The following is a 23954-nucleotide window of genomic DNA, read 5'->3' as shown; positions in this document are numbered from 1 at the left end:
AAGAGATACAAGTTTCCAGTTGGACAATAACCTCTCTGCAGCGCCTTTTAGAATATAATGGATTTACTCATCCCAGAGCTGAGCTGATAGTCACCCACACACAAGTGCTGTTAGAAATAATCGAGTATACCATAACAGCACTTCAGTCTTACATGTTATTGCTTTAATTGTGTACAAAATAGAGTGAATAGGTATCATATCACTACTTCTGGATTTCAATTTTAGCTGCTCTGTGAGTTGGGGAGGGTGGGGGGGAGGAAAGAGAGAATGAAAAGACACTTTTCATCCTGAAGCAGGAATCATTTCACCTGCTTCTGGTCTGGGGCACATTAGCTCAGAAATGCCACAGAACAGTTTGGAAAAGAAAGAAAAAATAATTCTACATCTGACTGTAAATCCAGCAGTAATTTAGTTTATCCAAATTGAAATTTATCCCAGATACTGTGATGTTTAACACTCCCACACTTGCAGAAAATGCTGTGGGCTCCTTAGCAATCACTGTCCTTGAGACCTTGGCTTTACGTTTCCCCCTGAAGCCGGGCTGGCTGGTGGCACACCTGTCCCCCTCCCTGCACAGGCACTGGGATTGCTCCTGAAAGATGGAACTGCATCTCTCCCTCTTGCCCTCACAGACTTTTTTATTGGAGAGAGTAGCAGGAGCATCCCTACCCGAGCTGAAAAATCTTCCATGGCTGTTGTTCATGGTGGTACCATTCTCAGACGTGCCAGCCAGTGTCTATGTACAGGAGCAGGTCAGGAGCTGGGGGCGGATGGGCCAGGGAAGCTGCTCTCCTGGCACGGATGCCCACAGAGGCTCTTGCGCATCACCTGCCTTGTTGGCAGCTCTGCTTTTATAAACACTGTGCTGCTGTCTGGACAGGCAGTATACCTACGAATCAGCCCTTGGAGGGCCCCATTTGATTGGTACCACCTTCCATCTTTCTACATCTTTCCGAAGCTTAACAAGAAGGTTGGAGTGATGGAGGGTGCCAGCTGCCCATCCCTTCCCTCTTCCCCGGGGCTCTAGCTGTGTTCCTGATGAAACATCAATGCTGTGGCAGATCCTGTTCCTGGAAGAAGCTGCCTTTCCTGGTGGCTCCATGGCACAGTTTTCAGGAGCTGTTTACACGATCTCCCCTCTGCCTTGTGAATCGGTGAACCGCAGCGAGCTTCTGGTGTGGTTTGCCAGCCCTTGTGTTACTGGCAGCGCTTGCCATACGTCTCTGTTGGATGGGTCTTGAACGTGACGGGGTACGTAGCCAGGCTGGGCAAGTTTCTTCTCACAGGCATTGTCGGGCATTGCTAATTCTTCTGCTTTATTTCCCCGGACTAATTAGATGCAAAATCGAAACCTGTGCCTTTAAACACTGAGTATAAAACCTGCATTAGTCTGGAACTGGAATAAACTGTGTGTATAACTCTCATTAAAAAAGGCAGTCTGCTCAGGTAAAACACACAGTTGAGTATATATGGCAGCAAAAAGCAAAAAAATCAGAAAAGCACAAGGAGTTCCTGTGCTCATTCATGGCAGCAATTTACCATTCCCTCCCTGCTCCCATCCCATGTCTGAAACTGAATCATCCTTTCGTGGGAGAATAGTTATAATCTGGTACTACCTCAGGTTCAAATTAGAATGAAAGTTGATATTTTCAACAGTTCCACAAGAGAAAAAACTTCCAAAAAGTTTTAGATCAAAAATGCCAAAGCAAGAGGCGCTGACTGCTCCATCAGTCAGAAGCAATTTCACATGTTGAAATCAAATTTCCCATTTAGAATCAGCAAGCAAAAATAAGCATCATTGTTTCAAATTTTTATTTAAAATAAGAACTATTTTGAAATGTTACTTTGAAGTAATTGTTCTTCAGTTGTCCTGTCTGGAAGATAAAGACCTTTAAACAAAATTGAGTTATTCCTGCAGAGAAATAATATATTGACAGTGCTGTACGTCCCAAAGGAAGAATCTTTCTGCCAAAAAGATGTGGAATTGAAACAAGAACTAAAGTTATAGTGTTAGACCATGTTAAAATACATTTGGAAGTGCTAGTGTACAAAACCTGAAGCTGCAGTCTGCCCACTGTTTCTGAAGATGTAGTGTAGCAATGGCAAACCAGAACTAGCAGTGTGAACTCTGGTGAAGGTAGAGATGTGGTGTGGTGCAAAATGCAATGAGCCAAGTCACCTTGGCCCCAGCTGGTGAATTGCTCCCCTGTTTCTGCTGGTGGCACCCATCCTGGAGTCCTCCTGAAACGGAGACAGCTCTAGTTTGCCCAGCTCCAACCTTTCTTGCAGACGGTGCTGGAGGGACAGGTTTAAACAGCTCTGCCCTCAGATGTGAGCCCGCTGTCCAGTGTGCCCTACCCAGATTCCCATGGGGAATAATCAATACAAGCTGGGAAACAGGTTTCTTCAGTTGCCAAAATGTGTTGGTTGATACATTTTATATGCTTCCTACTAATTTGCCAACAAATCATGGTGGGGAAAACCTCTTGCAAAGCTGCAGAGTGCACTGACTGTGCTTTGGCTTACTAGAAGCAGCACCGACTTGATTACTCACGACAAAAAAATCTGAATTACATTTTAGCAAGTGGTAGGACTCCCTTGGGCAAAAGTCTCACTCAAGGAGTGTAAAGGGACAGGAAGACAGCAGCTCCCCTGGGTAATCATACAAGGAGCTAAATTCAAACCAGTTGTAATTTAGAAAAAAAAAAAAAAAGATTCATTGTGACGTTTATTGTTTGGAATTTATAAAATGGGGAGAGGAGACAGCCAAGAGAACAACTAGGGGAAGGACAAGAGCAGCTTTTATAGTACGTACCCATAAATTATTTCCCCCAATATACACATATGCTGTGACTGTAATTTCATCTTGGAGTTTTGGTAACGTAAACCGAAGTCTTGAGCACCACTGCCAGGGTTGCTGCTCTCGCTAGAACCCCAAGCAGGATGTAGAAACCTGTGCAGGGACAAGCACATATTCCTCCTTGTGTCCTCTCAACTCTTTTAAAGGAGTCTGGATTAAAAAAAAAACTTAACATTTCCATATATTAATAGAATGCATAAAAAAGAATTTATGTTGCTGCTTATGTTGTTTACGCTGCACTGTTCCAGTAAAGGTGTTGCTATCAAGAATATACATAATTGGAATCACATTCCTGATCTGGTGGTTATTAGAATAGGTATAGGCCCACACAGGCTGAAAGAGGAAGTGTTTCTTCAAAATATAGTGACTGATCCTACATTTTAATGTTTCCCACTATATATACACTTGCTTTTATTACGGCATAAAGTACTTTTCCATGGTACAATAAATAGAAATACAGCATATTCATGTGTATTTATCACATTTGTGGCTGATATACTTCTGGTGAAAATTAGGAATAGAAATAGGACTATGAATACTAGGTCAATGTGACAAGTAAATTTAGAACAAGATAGCAAGCTGCTATCTGAGACCAAATTTTGTACAAGGATTTTCTTTGTAAGGATATAAGGATAAATCTGAAACAACTCCACAGGATTTATTAAGGTGAAAAACAAATATAAAATTGAGGCAAATAAAGCCCTAACTCTGAGTCCTCTCCAGTTTGGTAGGGAATTTTGGAGACTGCAATTTAGGCCTAATTCTCATCAGAATGTATGTTCAGATATAACTGTTTATAGCTGAAGTCCAAGCCCAGGAATAAAAACAGTGTGTGGCCTGATTTTATATTAATTCATTAATTATATCTGTAGTTCTAAAAAAAAAATTGGAAATAGTCTAAATTTTGAGGAAAACAGCCATTATTCAAATCCCACTTTAACGTAGTCCTTGCCAATTTGCCTTCTATAACAGATGTTACTTCTCTTGACAATTTATTGTGGCCAAACCATTTATTTCTAGCCAGAAAACTGAATAAATGATAAAAGCCAAAAGGGAGGAAGGTGCATGTTTTTGTCAGTGCAAAGGCTTACTTCTCCCCTGAGATGATGTTCGTTGCACAGGAGGTTGAATGTCCACCCGAGTGCACGTGTAGACATGCACATGCATTTGCCTTGTTCTTCAGTAGTGTTCATTAGCTTAGGGCTCGTTTGTTTACATTTTTGCTCTTCTAGCTCATTTCTTTTTTTGGCTCCTCAAAAGTCTGTTTCTCCCCGTCCCTTCTGTTCTGTTTCAGGGGAATCCTCTTGGCCAGTTCAGAACATTTTGTCTGTGTTTGATCTGATGACTCCTTTTGTCCTCCGGCATACACGGGCACTTACATCTCAGTTCTCAGCCCTTCTATATGCTGTCCGACTTCTTTCCTAGACTGAAGCGTGCACTCTGCTCTACAGGGCAGAGTGCTTTGAAACCTGAAGTCCTACTTTTGAAAGATAATGATCAGACTCTTCCACTCAACATCAAAATACCTTTGGTAAGAAGTTGCTACTAAACCAGCCTGCTGAAGGTACCTTTGTTTGGAAGAGACGAAACATTCTAATTACACAATGATTTACTAATTTATATTTTTCCCTCTCAGAGATTCTAAACAGGTAATTACATTGCCTTATTTGTGATTGCAGCAAGAATTTTAGCATGGTATAATACTTTGTGGAAGTAAGCAGAGTTGTCTCATAATATTTCATTTTATTAGGGTATATGGTTACCACAGCCAACCACAGAGCTAAGCAGGTACTTTAGCAGACAATAGTTGTGTGAAAAAGAAATTATAAAGCCTAAAGAAATGTTCCTGAAGGAGTCCTATTGCCACACCAGTGTCCCCAAATTTCTCTCTGCTATTGAAAGAACAGCTGATCCAGATGTATTTCACTCTTAAATCAAGAAAAGGATCCATGACCCTTCAGTACAAACTGCCCTCAGAAAGCTTTCATTCTCTGAGCCAATCGTCTATCTTGCAGTCTTTCCCAGTGTCCTTTTCACAGGTTTAACAGCCACATGCATACAAGAAGCATGCAGAGGCTGAAAGCATCATCGCCACGGTTCCACAAGAAGACCTAAGATTTCAGCAGAAATGCCAAGGGCTTGAGAGGTGGGCCTGTGCGAACCTCATAAAGTTCAACAAGGCCAAGTGCAAGGTCCTGCACATGGGTTGGGGCAATCCCACAAACAAATACAGGCTGGGTGGAGAATGGATTGAGAGCAGCCCTGAGGAGAAGGATTTGGGGGTGCTGGTTGATGAGAAGCTCAACATGGGCCGGCAACATGCGCTGACAGCCCAGAAAGCCAACAGCATCCTGGGCTGCATCAAAAGAAGCATTGCCAGCAGATGGAGGGAGGCGATTCTCCCCCTCTACTCTACTCTTGTGAGACCCCACCTGGAGTAGTGTGTCCAGGTCTGGGGTCCCCAACATAAGAAGGACACTGACCTGTTGGAGCGAGCCCAGAGGAGGGCCATGAAGATGATCAGAGGGCTGGAGCACCTCTCGTATGAAGACAGGCCGAGAGAGTTGGGGTTGTTGAGCCTGGAGAAGAGAAGGCTCCAGGGAAATCGTTTAGCAGTTTTCCAGTACCTAAAGGGGGCCTACAGGAAAGATGGGGAGGGATTCTTTACCAGAGAATGTAGTGACAGGATGAGGGGTAACAGTTTTAAACTGAAAGAGAACAGATTTTGATTAGATATTAGGATGAAATTCATTACTGTGAGGGTGGTGAGACACTGGAACAGGTTACCAGGAGAAGCTGTGGATGCCCCATCCCTGGAGGTGTTCAAGGCCAGGTTGGATGGGGCTTTGAGCAACCTGGTCTAGTGGGAGGTGCCCCTGCCCATGGCAGGGGTGTTGGAACTAGATGATCTTCAAGGTGCTTTCCTGCTCTAACCATTCTATGACTCTATATTTTTCCAGAAGCCATTGGGAGATGGGTACGATGAGAGGTAAAGCATTTTGCAGTGGTAAAGGTAAAAGCAAATTTCAGATCTCAGATTCACATAGAGGCTGTGACTTTCTTCATGATGATTTCTTCATCTGTGCTGAGCCGCCAGGATCCTTCTGCTTGGGCTCTGCACGTGCAGCCACAGCTGAGCGTTAGGGCTGAGCGCTGCCTTGAGGGTCTGAGAACAGGATGTTGCCAATGATTTGCAAGAGTGACTAGGAAACCTTCTGGATGAAATGGTCTGCGTAAAAGTAAGATGTTATTCTTACTAGTAATACTTTTCATATTCCCTTTGCTACAATTACTTGCACAACACTACTGAAGAGACATGCTGCTAAGAATAAACTTGATACTTGCGCTGCATTATAATAAAATTGAATATAATTTTCCATAGAAAGAGAGAGTAAAAAGAAATGTTTTTTTCTTTATCGATGGCATAGGAAACTACCAGCTGTTCAGCCTGCCATGAGCTCTACACTGCTGCGTTACAGGGGAAGGAGGCAAAGGTTTCATGCACTTTGAAACCTTTAATTTCTCTGACTAAGAAGCCCATTTTGCATTATTTGTAATTTTACATATTTCATGGCTTGTCACAACCTTAGCTGCATTTGAATGCAGTTTCTGTATGTGTTAAATATAGCCTTTTTAAATAAGTGACATTTCCCATATTTTATGCAGTGACAAATTGCAATTGTCAAAGTAAGGATCTTAAAAATATTAAATGACGTGCATGGTAGGCTGGTGAAAAGAGGTATCTTGGTGTTTCACCTCTTCTAAGGGGTTCAAGCAACATGTAGTCCATATGCAAGGTGTCAGCAAAGACACCACAGGATGTCACATAGTGGGTCTAATGGACATCGTTGTGTTATTCCTCTTTATGCCAGTTCGTAAAAATTGGAGTCATGACTTGGGTTCAGTGTGTCTTGTGTACTGTGTGAGAAGACAATCTTTGCCCCAAAGGGTTTGTCATGAAAGCCTATCTTACTCTGATTTTTAATATTTTTTTTTTCTGTAATATTATAAATAAGAACAAATTCTACTGCCAGTGGTGCAGATAGCTTCTTTTGATTTCACTGGATAAGCGCTGATATATATAATAGTTCACATATAAAGTGAACTATTTTTTATCAGTTTTTGGAAGGATTTAACCCTATATTGTCTTATTCTATCCTACAGCCATGCATACGAGGAACCGCCAAGGACTGCAGTATCCTTACAATATTATAATTTAGGAACTGCTGAAGCAAATTTTTCCCTCAGAATGCCAAGGCAACAGATTTCACTTTCTTTGGCGAGGGAAAGATCAGGGGAAAACTTTGTTTGAAATTTGTTTGTAAAAAATCACTGACCATCACTAACATCATAGATAGGTGTGGGCCTGCATTAAATGAAAAAAACTGACCCAGACTTACACACAATTAAGCTCAAAGATGATTCTGAGTAGTATAGCATGTCTCTATTGCATATTGCCTTATCTTGTTAATGTCAGCCTGAAAGCGTTCCAGGCAAATCTGTTCAGAAAAAGAGCACAATATGTACGAATCCTGCTAATCTAAACAAGATAGGATGCTTCTTACAGGTGTGCAGTTTAGAAGGCATGGAACATATGCTGAATGAGGAAGACACAAGAAATTGTGATCAGGTAGCCATCAACCATCTGAATAAACAAGGATGCTGTGGACAAAAGGCTTTCATCACTTAAATGATCACAAAGAGTGCAAATTAAGCCTGCACTTTCAAAAGGCTTTATTAATATATTTTGGTGACTTTTTTACCCCTGATGTCATTGTTTTATATTCAATAGAAATACTTTTTAGGGGGACACGAGACACACAATGTAGCTCATGCAGACAACAAGCAAAAGTCTTAATAAACTAATAAAAAGTCTTAATAGGCTGTGATTATAACAAAGTATCTTGATCAAAAAAAACCCAACACCCTTAACCCCCCAAATCTAACCTGACTGTAACAGCACATTTGCCAACTGTTCACATGGGAATGGGCCAGGATTCATCATTTAAAGTAATTCCTAATTAATGCTGTTTTGCAACAGATGTCAAGCTTTTTTTTCTAGTCTCGTGTGCATATAACTTTTATCTTGTATTAAACATATCCTCTGAAGCCCATTTTTGACCTCTGTTTTGGTGCAGCCCAACCAGAACTTGCCATAAAGGAAGAGCTGAGGATTACCCTGATGTTCAGGTGCGCAGAAGTCAGAGCAGACAGTGGCATATCGGGGACCAGAGCTGAGACCCGGGGCTGCCATGGGGTATGTAATACATGATCCGGGTCACAGCTGGTTGCTTGTTTCTGCTGCACTAATTTATCTCTATGGCCTCCTGGGGTCTTAGGACAGCAGGAAGCCAAGGGCATAAGCCTGTGATGATTGTTTTCCCTCCGTTTTGTCCATTAATGGATGAGTCAGTTCTGCCTGTATACTCCTATGGCTTTTATGCCACTCCTGTTCCTGATAGGGGCACGCAGAGAGGCTGTTTGGGACAAGCCTGTGTTTTAGCCAGGCAAAGCAAAGTGAGTCAGCCGTAGCCTGCATGGCAGCGCTGAGCTGTGTCTCGGCAGAGCTAGTGACGTGTCCCAGGCCTCCCACTGCAGGTGATTTTGTTCTGCAGTTAAGAGAATTTGCTACAATTCACCCACCCCTCAGTAATTCCCCTCTGCTGCCCTGGCTCCCTGCGTGGGCTGTCCGGGGCCGGCACTCACAGTGCTGCTCACAGGCATCTTCAGGGGGTTTGCTGGCTCTGTGCTTGCCAGGGACTGTTATGTTGCCGGCACAGTCATGCCATCGTACGCCTTTCTACCAAAGCCACATTTATACAATGTGCACAGGAAATTATTCATATGGGTGTCTGAGAAATTTTACAGAGAAGCCCCATTTTACAGACTCAGACAAAAAACCAAACCAAACCAAAAACACAACCATAAAAAAAATGACAGGGAACATGAAGGAGGTGGAAACTGGAGAGACAGCAGAGAGTGCAATGATAGGGGAGGCAGCTCCGAAATGCTGCATGTTTTGTTTTCTCTCTCATCTCATCTGCTCTCTAACCTGCAGCGCTTCCAAAAAGAGGTAGCGTGCAGCTTAGCTTGTGGAATTAAGGAGAGCAAGTTTTGAGGTGGCTGTGGCCCTATACATCTTACTTTGCATAGGGCATCCGAAATCTAGGGAGAACAGTGTAAGCCACAGGGATGTCAGAGTGGAATGAAACACAGAGACAGGCAACAAGGGATGCTCGGCAGAGCAGGCTTGATTTATTCAAAACAAAGTACAGTAGCAAAAGGCATGCGTGCGTGTGTCTGTATGCACATACCTGAACCTGTCCAAAATAAGATTCCAAACAAAATTTTGCCAGTGTGACCAGAGATTTAAAAGCTCAAGGAAAGACTCATACTTTCCTTCTCCAAACTGTATTCTGCTTCTGTTTTCACATGTGAAGGGGAGATGAAACAGAAGTGTAGTTAACCCATCTTGTAGCGGGAACAAGATGACAACACTGGCTAAGGCTGATATTAATGAACTCTCATGTGTTTTTTTTAACTGCTGCTTTTCAACATCCTAGGACAGAGACTAAAGTATTTGAAACTGGCAGATGACATGGAGAAAACAAACTTTGGGGTGTACAATCTATATGGGTATTTTAAAAGCCTTATTTCTGGACTCTGAAGTCTCTCCGATTCAGATGTTAAAAAAATGCTTTGGCCAAGAAAGAGCATTGTTCTTTATTTTGGGCCTCCCAGCTTTTGTTGGCTTATAACGTGCACAAGTGTATTAAAAAAATGTCTGGCATGTACTAAACCTTTTTAAAATTTGACATAAAAATACAAAGTAATTACCTTCTTTAAAGAACTTATTCATTTTTAGGACTGCTCTCTTCTCCCCACTCCCCTCATTGTGTATGTATGCATGGGGAAAATTTAAAAAATGAAAACTTTATAATGATGGGATAGTTTGCTTGACATTTCTCAATAAAAATGGAGCTCTTGGTTTCAGGCTATTTTTCTAGCTTGAATGAATTTTTATGGTTACATCATAAACCCTTGAAAATCATAGATTATAGGGAAAAGGGTGACATAACCTTAGTTATGATACATCATGAGTTGCCATTCTAAAAAAATTGTTAACTCCTTCTGGGAACCTGAGAATATATTGTAATGTTCATGCACCATCTGTTTGATTATATTCCAAAAAACGTGATGGTGAAACATGTATAGTCTAAGTGTCAGTCTAGATTAACTTATCAGCTCCATAAACTACAAACACAGACACATACCTACACACCTAACCAATCTATACTTCATTTGTCAGCACGGTGTATTTCATTTGGAGGGTAGAGGACAAATGCATATGTTTAGGGTAGTTAACTTTGGAATGAGACGGCTTTTCCTGGGCTATACATGTTCCCTGGGCTATATGTTTTCCCTGGGCTATAATTCTGCTTGGGTGACAAAATCCGAAATTGGTGATTCAAGCTCTCAGGAATCCTGATGTTGGCTTAGAAATCACGGCTTTTCAAAAGTAAAGATGTGGAAAACTTTCCCTAGACTTTGAGGCTTTAGGATTTGTTTCTCAAAATGAAAATAAAACAACAACAACAACAACCAAAAAAACCCAGCTCTTAAAAACATAGCTATGATTTTCACAAATTAGTAGGCACCCAGGGGCTGGGACTTTGAACAAGTTCTAACAATTAGCAATTATTTTGAGAAACAGACATTTTCAGCAGTTAGATAATCAGGGTCTGTGTGCCCTGGAACATCACTAGTGTGTATCAGATACCGGCTAGAACTGCGGTATTGAACTGTTAGCCATCTTTCACTTCCACCACACACACGCTGAGCACTTGTGGGTCACAAAGCTGACAAGACTGCAGATACAGGGAAATGTTACTGTTTTAGTGCAGCTATCAAAACTTATTGACCAAAGGAATCTCAGCAGCTGAGGATGAATCTGTTAGTAGAACTGCTGGCTGAAAGAAGCAAAAGGATCTCCCTCCCCCGGTTCTGCAGAGGAGGAATAAGTGAAGCATAGGAATTTCAGTTAAAGTTAATGCCATGTTGGCTGACGCACAGGCAGCTTCAATTCTCTTTAATTAGTTCAGAGTTAAGTGACAAAGTATTTAATCAGTGAGCTAACAAGTGCAGCAGCTGATTGCTCTGTGAGTGCATGCGCTTGTGTGGGGGCGTGACTGAAAAAAGTAAATAAAATTACTTTCCTTGCTTTAAATGAAATGGGATCTCTAATTTTATTACAGCTGCAATCAGTTTAGAGGCATGATAGAGCAATAAAAATTGATTCTATCCTGTTTATTCCTTTAACAAAGTATTTCATTTAAGAAGATAATACTGTAATTTAACTGTTTGGCTTCTCAAGGTATGAATTTAGGCCTTATTTCCACAGCATTTCTGCGAAGTGAATGATCCAACAGGCTTATCTTGATGTTGTACCGTTGTATGTAGAGCACACCTATTTCTGTTTGCCACTGATCAGATTGAAGATTGAGCCCCCTTTTCTTAGAAAGGTCTAGAAATCATGATCCATATACATAAGCTTATTAACTTTTAGTATTGCAATTCATTACATGAAGGTCTTAAGATAAATACTGTGAAAACCCTCTAACTGCTGCAAGCCACTTACCGGCTTAGTAATGCAGATTACCATCAATGCATCACCTCGCTCTGTACGGTCTGGCTGGGTTCACCTCGAGTGGGGTCCAGTTCGGGACTTCTGCCTCAGATCCAAAGCCCTCTGCATAGAGCCTGCAGTTGCCTCCGAGATTGTCATTCTGATGCACTGAACTGAGAACCTGTCAACCGGCAGAGAATGGCACCTTTATTGGCACCGAGCTCGCGGATCTCACAAACGTGAGCTGGAAATGGCCTGTGGACCTGTTCGCTTTCAGAGTTATTAGATCCAAGCCAAATTATTGCTGTACCTGGAGCTCCAGGCACGGAGGGGACCCCGTGTGTTAGGTACACGGAGCAGAAAGGCAAACCTTGTCCTAAGTGATTTCTGAAACTAAATTAGACAGGAGACAATGGAGTTAGGTGGAGGAGCTCAGAGAAATACTGGGGCTGTATCAATTAGTATAGGCAGCAGTCTGGCAACAGTAGGAACTCAAATGGGCTTTGAAATAAATGAACCTACTACTTTAGAAGTAGCTAACTACTGTACCTAATCAAGACCTTCCTTTACAAGTCTCTACAGAAGGAGAACAGAGACTTTTCAATTAATTGGTAAAAAATATGACTCACAAACACAAAGTGACCCTTCCTAGCCGAGTGGCAAGAATCCTGAAAATTCAGTGAGATATTTGTCATTGGTTTCAAAGAGACCACAATTTCAGCCATAATCGGTAATTTATAGTAGGGGCCATCCCAGAAAACAGAGTTTGAGATCAGCAACGGGGACTGAAATAACTCAGATGTCAGGGCTGAAATAGCTGAGATGTGAATTGCTGGTTTTAGAAGGAGAGTGGTGCAGCGCGCCCCGGCACGCAGCCCTGGGAGCGGCCGAGAGGGGCACATCCCCACAGCCCTTCCTAACTGCCCACGTAGGTCCACGCCTGAGACGGTGGAAGTCATAAAAAATCTGTAGTGTTGTCTCCACTCTTGAGCAACAGCCGCACTCCTGGGAACTTTGTTTTTTAATTTACAGTAGAGTGCTGGGAGAGGTTAGCTTGAGAAGACAGACATGGAAAACAGACCCTTGAATATGAAGCTGACAGGTTTTATTTAGAAAGCCAGCATATGCACTGGCTGCATTCATATCTGCAGTGTTCCCCAGCTTGACAGGCAATCTAGACTATGGTGTATATTAAAGAGAAGTAGTTTTGGATTCAGATTTTGGTTCCCTTCATACAATTCCTGTAACGCTGAACATTTTTAGACAAGTACTGGTTTTGTTTTTCAATAAAGACTACAGATTCAGTTTCTCTCGTGTCTTTTTATTTAACAGCTCACTGAAAAAAATTGTGTTTTAGCATAAGTCTGGCTGCCTAGTTAGGCTAGATTACTTGCATTTTTTTCTGTGCAAGTAAAATACCATCAGAGTTGATCATAAAGCCTTGCCTGAAGAGACTATAGGAATGCATGATAAATTTTTTTATGGTTTTAATTTAAACTCAGAAATAATATCCAGCAAGTAGAATGCTCTACAGAGCTACATATACAGTATTCTCATATTCAGAATTCCTTTGAATTTCCCAGTGACCTTAGGAGGATGGGTTGATACTGTGAGTTTTCTCAGGCTTATGCATATCCTCTGAGGTGACAAAGTAAACAGCCTGCTCACGTGAGCAAATGTCAAGTTATGTCATCTCAGTCACAAAGAAATGTATGCATAAGAAATATACGATTGAAACCTCAATTCAAGTCCTGACTCAAGGAAATAGCCCTAGGAGAGCACTTAAACACAATGCGTATGTTTACATGCTTCCCTGAGAGGAGGTGGGCTGCAGATCTTTCTTGAACGGACATTGAAGAAAGTGTATGTAGTACTGTTTGTAAATCTTCCTAGGACTGGAAAAAGTAGGAAACCTAAAAAAAAGCCAGACATAATTGTTGTGGTGTAGTGGTCCAGAGTCAGGTAGGTGTTGCTAGATCTGTGTAGTAAATAGTACCAGCTAAGGAGTAAGACCATGAAAGTGGAGAACTTATTTAACTTGTCTTGAATCAGTATTCTGTGAAAGGTATAGATAAAGCACTCTGTTTACAGAATCCTTCTCTAAAGATAAGAATAGCCGTAAATGTTGCACTTCAAAAAATTTCTCTCAGTTATTAAAGAGGTGGTTCCCACGCAAGTCTTGTGTGTAGAAGTGTTACTAAAGACCTCTGTCAGATCATTTCTTAACCTGGTGCGTAAATGCACAGGCAAAATCTGAATTCACAAAGAGCACACCGACACCAACGTGGTGCTCTTTCGTGATCCTGGAACCGGGTGACCAGCTGCTTCTGCTCCTCTCTGCCTCTGCTACACGTGGAGGTAACCCACGCTGGCTACCCTTGCACAGGGAACTGGGGCAGATGCTGAGAAAGAGGTACATAGATCCTGGGAAAGCAGTTGAGCAGGTCTCTAGCTTCATTTAAATTGGCCCCAATGGTTAAACATTATTAAGTATTTTAGGGTTAATATGCTGTTTAGAAGTGGTGTTGGGGGATATGGTGTAGGGGAGAACTTTGTAGAGTAGGGTAGATGGTTGGACTCGATGATCCCAAGGGTCTCTTCCAACCTAGACAATTCTATGATTCTATGATGTGACTTTTGTAAAGTAGCAAACAGAGAAGCCTTCTGGAACCTTAAACTTAAACCAAACTCGGAGATGACTAAAAATAAAATAAAAAGAAATAGAAGCTAAAATTTTATTATGCAAGTTACAGCAATTTAGGTTTCATGTTAGACTCTGTAAGATTTTCTTTCACTCATACAGACTTACTAATATATCCCATTATTTTTACAGCTCTCTTACAGATCTTCATGATATTGATTCAGAGTGCAAATGTGAAAAGAAAAGAATATGGCAAAAATGAACTACTAGGATTTTTCCCAAAGTAGGGGCTTAATGTATGTAAGTGCTGTGACATGGAGATAATCCCAGGTGGTAAAGGCTCTTTAGCCTATGAGATGACAAAATGAGACCCAAAGTCTGGCAGCTGATTGACTCACCTGATCCTTATCAATCTGCAGATGAGGATGGTTTTGCTGTGGCCAGTCAGGCCATTTCCTAAGTGATATCAGGGAACCCTCAAGGCAATTGTTGCTAAGTGAGAGATTTTAAGAACAGGCTTTAGAAACAAATAAACCAAAAAAAGTTTTTTTTTTAAAAAAAAGTAATAGTGAGATTGTGTAGTTTCTAGGAGTGTAAATGGTTTTAAATTCTGGATGTAGCTATGAAGCCTGAACAGCTGAAGGAGTTACAGAAAGCTGATTGTTTACGGACTGGTAAGTGAAACAAACTTGTGATTTTATTCCAAACCCCACAAGTGTGCGTTCAGATAATAAATCCTGCAGCTATTACTGCTTGTGTTCTGGTAATCTTAAAAGCAAGTTCTCTGGAACTGTAGTTTAGGGCTGAGGCTGGAATACAGAAAAAAAGGGGTAATGCTCATGCTGTCAAGAAGGTTTCCACTTTCATTTCTCCACTAGGTGCTATTTCTGTTTGTAGTTAAATCTTGCTTGTAATAAGGCAAAAGGATTGACTTTGTGGAGGAACATGCTACTACACAGTCTGAAGGGTATTATTTAAATGAGCATCTAGGCACGTGAAAAATTATTCCCTGGCAGGAGATCAAAGCTTCTGGAGAACCCTGGACATGGAAAGGACATGTTGACAGTGCTTTACCTTGCTATAATATAAACACTATATGTGTTTTCTGTGGACTGATGGTTTTCTGGCTGGACTAACCATGCAGATGTATGGCAACTCAGTAGTTTTATGATGCTGTCTGCTGTGCAAACCCTGGAGCTGGTTTCGTTTGAAAACTGAGTACAGCAACACAGTGAACATAAATGCAAATAGATGTGAGAAGTACAAATGGAAATGATAATTTTGGAGTGATCTTTCCTTAGATTTTTAAGGCTCTTACTGTACTGCATTGGAATGCCACTGGTATGTAGGAAATATTTTTAATATATACTTGTTTTTCCTTGGTTAAAATGAAATAGCTAACCTAATGTGTTAATCTGTGTATGTGGACAAAAGGGAGTAAACAGAAAGGGGACAAGGACAGGGAAAGGGGAGAAAAGAGAACCTCTGAGGAAGCTGAGGAGCTTTCCAAAGAACAAATAGTATCATCTACTTTGTGGCTAAACTGATTAGCTCTCTTATAATCACATCTCAGCTGATGAACTTTGTGATCTTCCTCTGTAAGAGCCCTCTATGGCTGTTCTGTTTCATTCTCTAAGAAGATTAAGTAGGTAATCCTGAAGCTCCACAAAACCACCTGTTGTTTGGGCCCCTGTGTAATACGGCTTTTGGGGCAATCCTTTGACAGTTCAGTAGTAGGATTGTGAATAGGCTCACTTATCTGTGTACCTGCTGGTTTCTAGTCTTCATGCTCTGCATGGCACAGCGTGCTAGATTTCTAGCAGCATAAGCAGCTGACCCTTAGGAAAACTGGGCCCAATTAACCTATCCTCTTTCCTGCTTTCCCTTCCCAAGGGACAGTTTCTATCTGCAGGGTCACTGCTTTTGTTGCTATTACGGTGTTTGCAGAGAAATGGTCTCTGCACCATCTGGCTGTTCCAGGGTTTAAAATGCACTAGGTGCTGGTGAATACATCCACTTCATCAGGAAGGGTCCCTTGCAGTGTGCCTAGAACATAAAATCCTACTTTAAAAAAAAAAAAAAAGAAAAAAAAAAAGGTAAATGCATTGGCCAGGGGAAGAGAAAGAGGTAAAAGCAGGAGAGCCAGTCAGCTGCAGGTTGAGCTTTAAAAAACAGCCGTGCCAGAACTGGGTCAGAATCCTTGTTCTACATAATCTGCTGGGACACAATGGCAGCCGTTCAGGCTGGGATGTAGTCCTGTAAACCACACTGTCTGACCGTCCTACTCGGATGTCACTCACTACAAGTGACATTCCTAAATTTAAACCCACAACCTTCACTCCAGAGGAATGTAGGAACGCCGTTTTCTGAACAGTTCAGAATCCTGCAGTGACAGATCATATCTGGAAGACATGAGTTAAATATATTCCGGATTTCCCACTTTTCTGCTCTGCTGATGTTAAGGCCACAATCCAACAATATGTTAAGGGTGTGCTTAATTCTGAGCATTTTAATGATCTGGTGGTAGTAGCCAGTAGTGTGGCTGTTTGTCTGCTTTGATTTAAAGACTTCCTTAAATGCATTGCTGACTTTGGCTTTCTGTACCACAGGTTAATACATGATTAAAAATGAATAAGTTCAGTTGTATCGTCATCCTCAAAACTACCTCTGTCAATCTGTTAATAGGAGGTTCTTCTCATCAGTATGTTTATTCTTCCCCATCTTCCCCTTAGTGAAGCCAGGGGGGGAAATAATTTTCATTTTATAGATCTTTTTATAAATGGTAGAGGTATTTCAGTCAAATGTCTTATATTAAGAATGTCTTGCACTTGGTGACTTTTTACATGAAAATATAGACCAGACATTGATGCTTTTAAAGCAGTTCTCTGATGTCTTGCTTACACGTCTGCCTTTCTGTTCCAATCTGAGTCCAACAGCCCTAAACCAGAGCGATTCAGTCACAAGGTTTTCCAGCACCAGGGGAATATTTCTTGGGAGTAATAGTTGCACACAGCTTTTGTCCTCCCTTTGAGCTGTGGTGACTGGTAGACCTACAGCTATTTGCTGCAGTTTGATTACAAACATGAGATTTTTGTGAGCCATGGCTGCCAAGAAAATCACACATCAACTTGTCAGTACTTTTCTGATTGTGGAAGTCTGATTGCTTAAAATGAACAAAACAAAACTGTAAACATATGGCCATTGTGTTTGAGTAATCTGTTCCTTCGTATGCCCTGGCAAGGAATGAAGGGGTCACCAGGCTTGAGCATAGATAAGTCACTTCTGGGTGCGCTTCAATTTGATCTCTAGTAATCATCATTAATGTTGTGTGCAGCTTAATTGAATATTTTATACTGCAAAATGGATCAGTATGATTAGCACTTGTGATGCTAGAAATGGCTAGGTAGAAAAAGAATCATCTGAAAAATGTTTTTGTCAGGGTGTCTTAAGTGGCAGAGGGAGGGACTAAAACAAAAGATTACTGTTGTGAGAATCAATTTGATCAGTGGTGCTAAGGGTAGATGGAAAATGGATCCATCATCCCATTCTTGACACTGAAGTGCAGATAGGGTTAATAACAGGAGTATTCTTTCACAGTGCTCTTCTGGCTGAGGAAGTTCAGGGTAACCAAATGGAGGGATATGCTTTGATTGACAGTTTATTCATCAAGGCATTGATTGTTTCCTGTCATTCAGCTTGAAGATAGGTTGTAAAGGAGAAGTGTCTAATTAAAATTCCTTTGTGGTGTGATTCCCCTAGAAAGACATGAATCCAACAGCTGAGATAGCAGGAGAGTTTAAAAATTCTCTGTTCCGTGATTTCAAAGTACCTGTTTTGCATGACCAATTTAGAAACCCAATTCTGGGAGTTTGCCCTTCAATGTCGTTACCTACCTGTAGGTGCCCTGTGAAGTTTCAAGGCAGGCACATGCCACTGCCACCTTTTTGGCTTTTGGCTAATGGCTTTGTATATTCTAATGACAACTTGCCTGGGGAGAGCAGTGATAAATCCTGACCTTCTCTCAAGATAAAGAATAAACAAACCAGGGAATTTACTCTGGTTTTGGTTGAGAAGGTGAATTTGAATTGTTGATGGCTCCTTTTTTTCCCCCCAGAAATTCACCCATAAACTCAGGAGTGGAAGGGAGCTTAGCTGTCGTAGCTGACTGAAGGGTATAGCCTGTGATATAGGAAGACAGCTATTTCTCTCATAGCAGTTGTGTGAACAACAGCATTTGTGAAATGTTGCTTTATGAATTAATTTTGTGAATTTGTGAAATAAACACTGAAAACTCTCCCACCCCAACAGGTCAGCATGCTATAGCTCAGCTTTGTTGTGGCTGCTCCCATTGTGCACTGGACTGTTAGCAATTTTGTGTGCAATATTCTCTGCAAGCCCAATATTCTCTATATTGTGGATGTCTCTTCCTGTGTTGCTCCAAAAAGAATCACAGTAACTGTTTCCCAGCCTTCCTATCTCCCAAAGTGTTAAACTAACTAGGCTGTCACAGGGGTAGTGAAACCCCAAATGCTTCATATGAAGAGGGCTTTTAAAGCATAAATTAATGCTGAGCAAGCACATCTCTTTATCCTTTATTAGTCTATATTGTTCATCTCATAATCTCCTGTAAATCAGTAAATAAAACCTCTTCCCAGTAAGAACTCTAGATTGTGTTTTGAAGAATTGCACAACATTTAAGTGGCTTTATATTCCGAAGTACTAAGATATGGCTATGACACCCTCACAGGAGAGCAAAAAAGCTCTTGCATATATAAGGACCACTAAAGAAAAGTTGACTTTTTTTCCCCATGAATCACTAGTTCCTATTCTTTAGTTGGCAATGGCCATATTTTTCATTGCAATGAAATATAAGGATACAGACCCATGAGAGCAAAAGTGATTGTAACTATATTTAACACAAGTATTTGCATATTCCAGATGATAAAAGGATCAAATGAGGCTTCTGTTGGATCTGTATAAAAGGATTTTTCAATATTGTGGTCATTAATTCTGAATTTTACATAAAATACTCAGAAGTCAAGCAATTTTTCTTCATGCCTAGGTATTTCTAGAAGTTGGCTGCAACTTCATTGAAGTGTTTGTTGGAAATGAGGGGGAAATAAGAGCTGTATGACTTGAGACAGTGAGAAAAGTGTGGAAGTCGCCTCCTACAGAAAAAAGGCCTGGACAGATGAAGAAAGGAGGTTACTGGTTATCTTATTTCTCATTAACATATTTGGCTGTGGAGAATCTGTACTCTGTAGCAGGATCATTTCTGAGTTTTTGTTGTAATACTTTCATGAGGATGAAAGTTGACCACAAACAGCAATCCTTCTAGCTGTACAGGGGCTCCGGTATAAGGCAGCAGACACAGCCACCTTCACTGGCAGGCAACGCTGCGCACATACCTGCTGCTAAGTCGTCTTTTACCTGAAGAAGATGTAGAAATCCTCCCTTGGAGGGTAAGCGAGATAGGGCAGAACAAGTCATGGAAAGATCTGGAGTTATCAGAATATCTAGAAGTATTTTCTCTTAATTTACTATTTTCTTAATGGAAGGTGGACTTTCGTCACAAATGTGGCAAACAAATCATTTCACTACATTTGGGGACAATGTGAATAATTCTGTGGTGTGATTTATTATGTGCCATTGAAAGCAATTTTGGTTTAATCAGAAATCATAGTAAATATGTAATTAAAAAGTTCTCAAAATGTATGGGTTAAAAATGTCAAATAGTATTGGTTGGTAACAGCTTCATTTGTCTACTTCTGTACTTGGAGTTGTATGGCAGGGCACAATCACATGTACAGCTCAGTGATTTATAGAACTCAGAGCAGACACTAATGAGAAAAAGCTTTTAAAATGAAGACTTCTATTATATCATTTATGTAGCTATGCCCATAAAGGTCAAAAAAAAAAAAAAAAAAGACTGAACAGATAGTTTCTAGACCTGAACTTGGAGGTGTCCAAGCTTATAACCTTACTAACATAAGAATTATAGAAGGAAAGTTGACCATAAATTTGGAGGAAAGCTATATCTTGCTAAATGGCACTTCAAAACTGGTATTAATTCTAAAAGCTAATGTCAAACTTCCCCTTTTCCTCCCTCCCTCCCTTAACTAATGAGGAGTTTGGTCTTCAGCTAGTGCTTGCTTTATTTTGTGTTTTAGATGACCAAATGCACTCACATACACTATAGAGGCATTGGTCAGGGAGAAGCATATGTTATTTAATACAATACAGGCAGGAAAGTCTTTAATAAATAATTTATCTAAAGTATTTTTGTGGTAGTGAAGGCAATGCCCAACTCTTACCGGTACAAATCAGTACAGCAATCTTGATATTGAAAGAACAGGGCTGACTTGCATCTGCTGCAGGGGTAATACAGCCCAACATGCGAGTTGTAGCATTCCCTCTCACTCCTGTCTAGTAGTTGGGTGGAATAACGGTGTAGTAACGTGGCACTGGCAACCTGGTACTTGGCTGCCCACACAAGTGGGAAACAACTGCGGCAGGAACACTGCTGCCTGCTTGTCCCAGGTTCTCTGAACCTTCTGCCATGCCTGTCTGCTGGGAGTGAGCTGGGTATGAACCATACCAGATGTCTGTGCTGCCATCAGCAGCTGTGTCTGTCAAAAAGTCCTGTTTATGATTTTGAGCTGGAAAAGGTTTTGCTGGTGACAAAAGAAAAAGTAAAAAAGCAAAAAAAATAACACTTCGAGTAGACAACTTCTGCAGCAAGCACAAGCTTACAGGAGAATCAGGTGATGTATTGACTAAGTGCTTCCATGTACAAATAGATACCCAATTCTTTAATCTCAATTTACCAAGGCAAGGAAGGCAATGTCTGTTTTTTTGCTGACTGACATCTCGTAACTGACTCAGTAATACTGTACTGTTACCAGATAACTGTTCCTAAGAGTATTGCAGGGCACACTATGCATTTAATATGGTTTCTATGAGTAATGCTGCAAATATTACATTGCTATTCCAACCGCTAGCTCAAAGCAGGGCCAACTTGAGGTCTCCCTCCAAGAGGGCTTGAATGATGATAGGTAAATATCTATGTATTACAGAAGCTGAATAAGCTTCTACCATACTTTCTTCCAAATTCTACAAAAAAAAAAAAAAAAAGAGAGCTGTGTTCAAGGACTGGTGGACTGTGGAACTTGGATTTTAATTGGGAGGGAATAGGAGAGGGTTTTTTGCTTTTTTACTTGCTTTTATCAGCAATATTGGGTAGGAAGCTAACTGAAAAACTGTAGTAAGCCTCTTCGTAACCCAGGAATAAGACAGACTTATAAACCTAGCTCCTATCTATGGATTTATGATAGGAGCCAGAAATTGCTGGAAAGCCTATAGGGTGTGTGGCTTTCTATTTGGTTTAATGTTTCCTTTCACTAGAAACTCTGTAGTAGGAAGACCACTCTTGGGCCAGTTATATCCCGATGAGTATTGCCTCACCAGCTGGGAAAGATCTTGCCTGCCTCTGGGGAGATTACAGCTGAGCAGAGAAACAGCCAAATCTTTTGCCCAGCCCAGGAGCCTGAGCCAGTGCTGAGTGACTGCCCGGCAGCTAGTAAAACCATTGTCTTGTTCAGATATCCAAAGATATAGTAAGTTTTATTTTGGCACTGTATTTATGAGGCAAGCAATTTGGAAGGATGATCAGAAACAGCCTTTCAAAGCTATCATGTGGGGAGGAACTATTTCATTCCCAAGTATAACCTCTAAATTTTCTGAACCCCAGGAGCTACTTCAGCCATGGGGACTGGTGTGTGGCATAAAGCCCAGTGTGATTCCTCTGTATAATGTACGATGGGTGGGTTTTTACAAGGAGTATTTGTAGGAATAGTGATATTAATATACCTTTTAGTTCACATACATGATGAATTACAAGTTATGCTAATTATAAAGCAATTTATCTTATTTAGAAATCCTCATTCCTAAGCAATAGCGAGTCTTAGAGCAAGCTACCAGGAGACTTCTTTCTTTTCAGCTAATTAATAAAAAATGCAGTCTTTCCAGAATGTATGTTCTTTGCTTGGCTTTTGTTAGATTAATAATTTAGCAAATATAGTTGAGTGTGTTTAATGCGATTTTCTCCTCTTTCACTTTAAAATGCTGTTCTGCTATGTAAAAGAAGAATCACTTTTATTCATGTTTTCATGAAATGAATCCCATTTCCCCCCCGCCATCCCCTCCTCCCTTCAGGATGATCTAATGCTGCAGCAAAATGGGGTGGGGGTGAGGCTTGAGCAGCCAGGTTATTCAAGCGTAGCTATCAGGCTTGAATGGCCAATGCAAATTAATTGTCTTTCTTAGCTTACATCTTTGTAAGTACTTTGCATATCACAATAAACTTTGACTGAAGAAAACTTGGTGACAGCGCCATGTAAAAACAGGCGGTAGGTAGGTCTGGATGGGCTTGCTCTGAAAGTAATGGTGAGACATAAGGACAGCTGGGGAAGCAGAGCCTACTCTTGCTTTACCTGTCCCCATACAGACACAGCAGAACTACAGCATTTGTGGGCTGAGATCTGCTCCTTCGCTGCCATGTATGCAGCGTGGGGTTGGGGTGGTTCCAGGTATTAGCGCACTGATAGGTAGAGGTATCTGTGGCTCTTGCTGGACTCTCCTGGCCTGCTGTCCTTGCCCTCTTCCCAAACAGTGCTCCTTCACTCTGCTGATATCGTGAGCTGCGCAAAAGAGGGAAGGTCCACAGCTGCTCCAATCACTGCCACAGAGGCTATGAAGGGTGGCTATGTGCCACTGTGGCTGTCAGCAGGTGACCCTCCCTTAAATGCCTGGTGGGTTCCAGAGCAGATCACGTCACTAAAAAGATAAGGAAGGAAGGATATGGCCATCCACCCACCAGCAGCTGGGCTGAATTACGTAAAATGGATCTACTGCATTCTGCCGGAAATAGAAACAAACAGTAAGCAAGAGAAGAACATGGTGCCTACTTTTAGCATTAGCAGCAGTGTGTAGCAGAGGATACCTTTCTCTTTTTCCCTAGAGACCATCCTGCACATGATCTGCTGCGGTGGGCTGTGTGCTCAGCAGCCAAAAATTGTCACTCGGGGAATAGGTATTAAGTATTTTTCCCTAATTCTCCAGAAGTCCTATTGGAAACTCGACCAGGAATTACACTGCCTGGTATGTAAATTAGATGTTAAGTAGTTCAAATATTCAATACAAAAAGACAAAAACCCTCACCCTTTCACAACTGAGCAGAATATTCAGGTAAAAATAATTTATGATAGTAATTATGGTATAAACCAACTTGTCAGCAGCTAGTTGTTTAAATTCCTTCTTCCCCACTCCAGGCTTCTCAAACCTGTAGGGGAATCACTGTAACAAATACCCCTTCTGCCTGCTATATTCATCAGAAATGGGAAGCTGTATGTGAACACTTAACTGTGCAATGAAAAAAGGATCTCATTTGCAATGATCTGGAGTTTCAAGAGGTCAACCAGTGTTCTGATAACTAAGCTTAATCTTTACTGGCAACATCTAATATTAATTACTAACACTCACACCTTTCACCATTAAAATCTGAACATTTATGCACATAATTATGAGTCATCTAATGGCTCAACAGCTTTAATTCTTTTCACTGTGTGCATTTCATTTGGTTTAACCATGAGAGAACTGGACTTCTGTTTATTATGGGCAAAGGTGATGCAGAATTAATCCTGACAGTTTGAGTTACTCCTGAGCTTTTGCATTTAATGGAAACACAGCATGAAAGCCCTTTCTGTGCTCCCTGTGTGGGAAGGGGGGATCTGACAGTAGGAGACCCGATACCATTAGTGGAAGTGACA

Source organism: Charadrius vociferus, unplaced genomic scaffold, assembly GCF_000708025.1.
Source record: "Charadrius vociferus isolate BGI_N301 unplaced genomic scaffold, ASM70802v2 scaffold163, whole genome shotgun sequence".
Lineage (NCBI taxonomy): Eukaryota > Metazoa > Chordata > Aves > Charadriiformes > Charadriidae > Charadrius > Charadrius vociferus.
Note: the sequence above shows the minus strand (reverse complement) of the source record.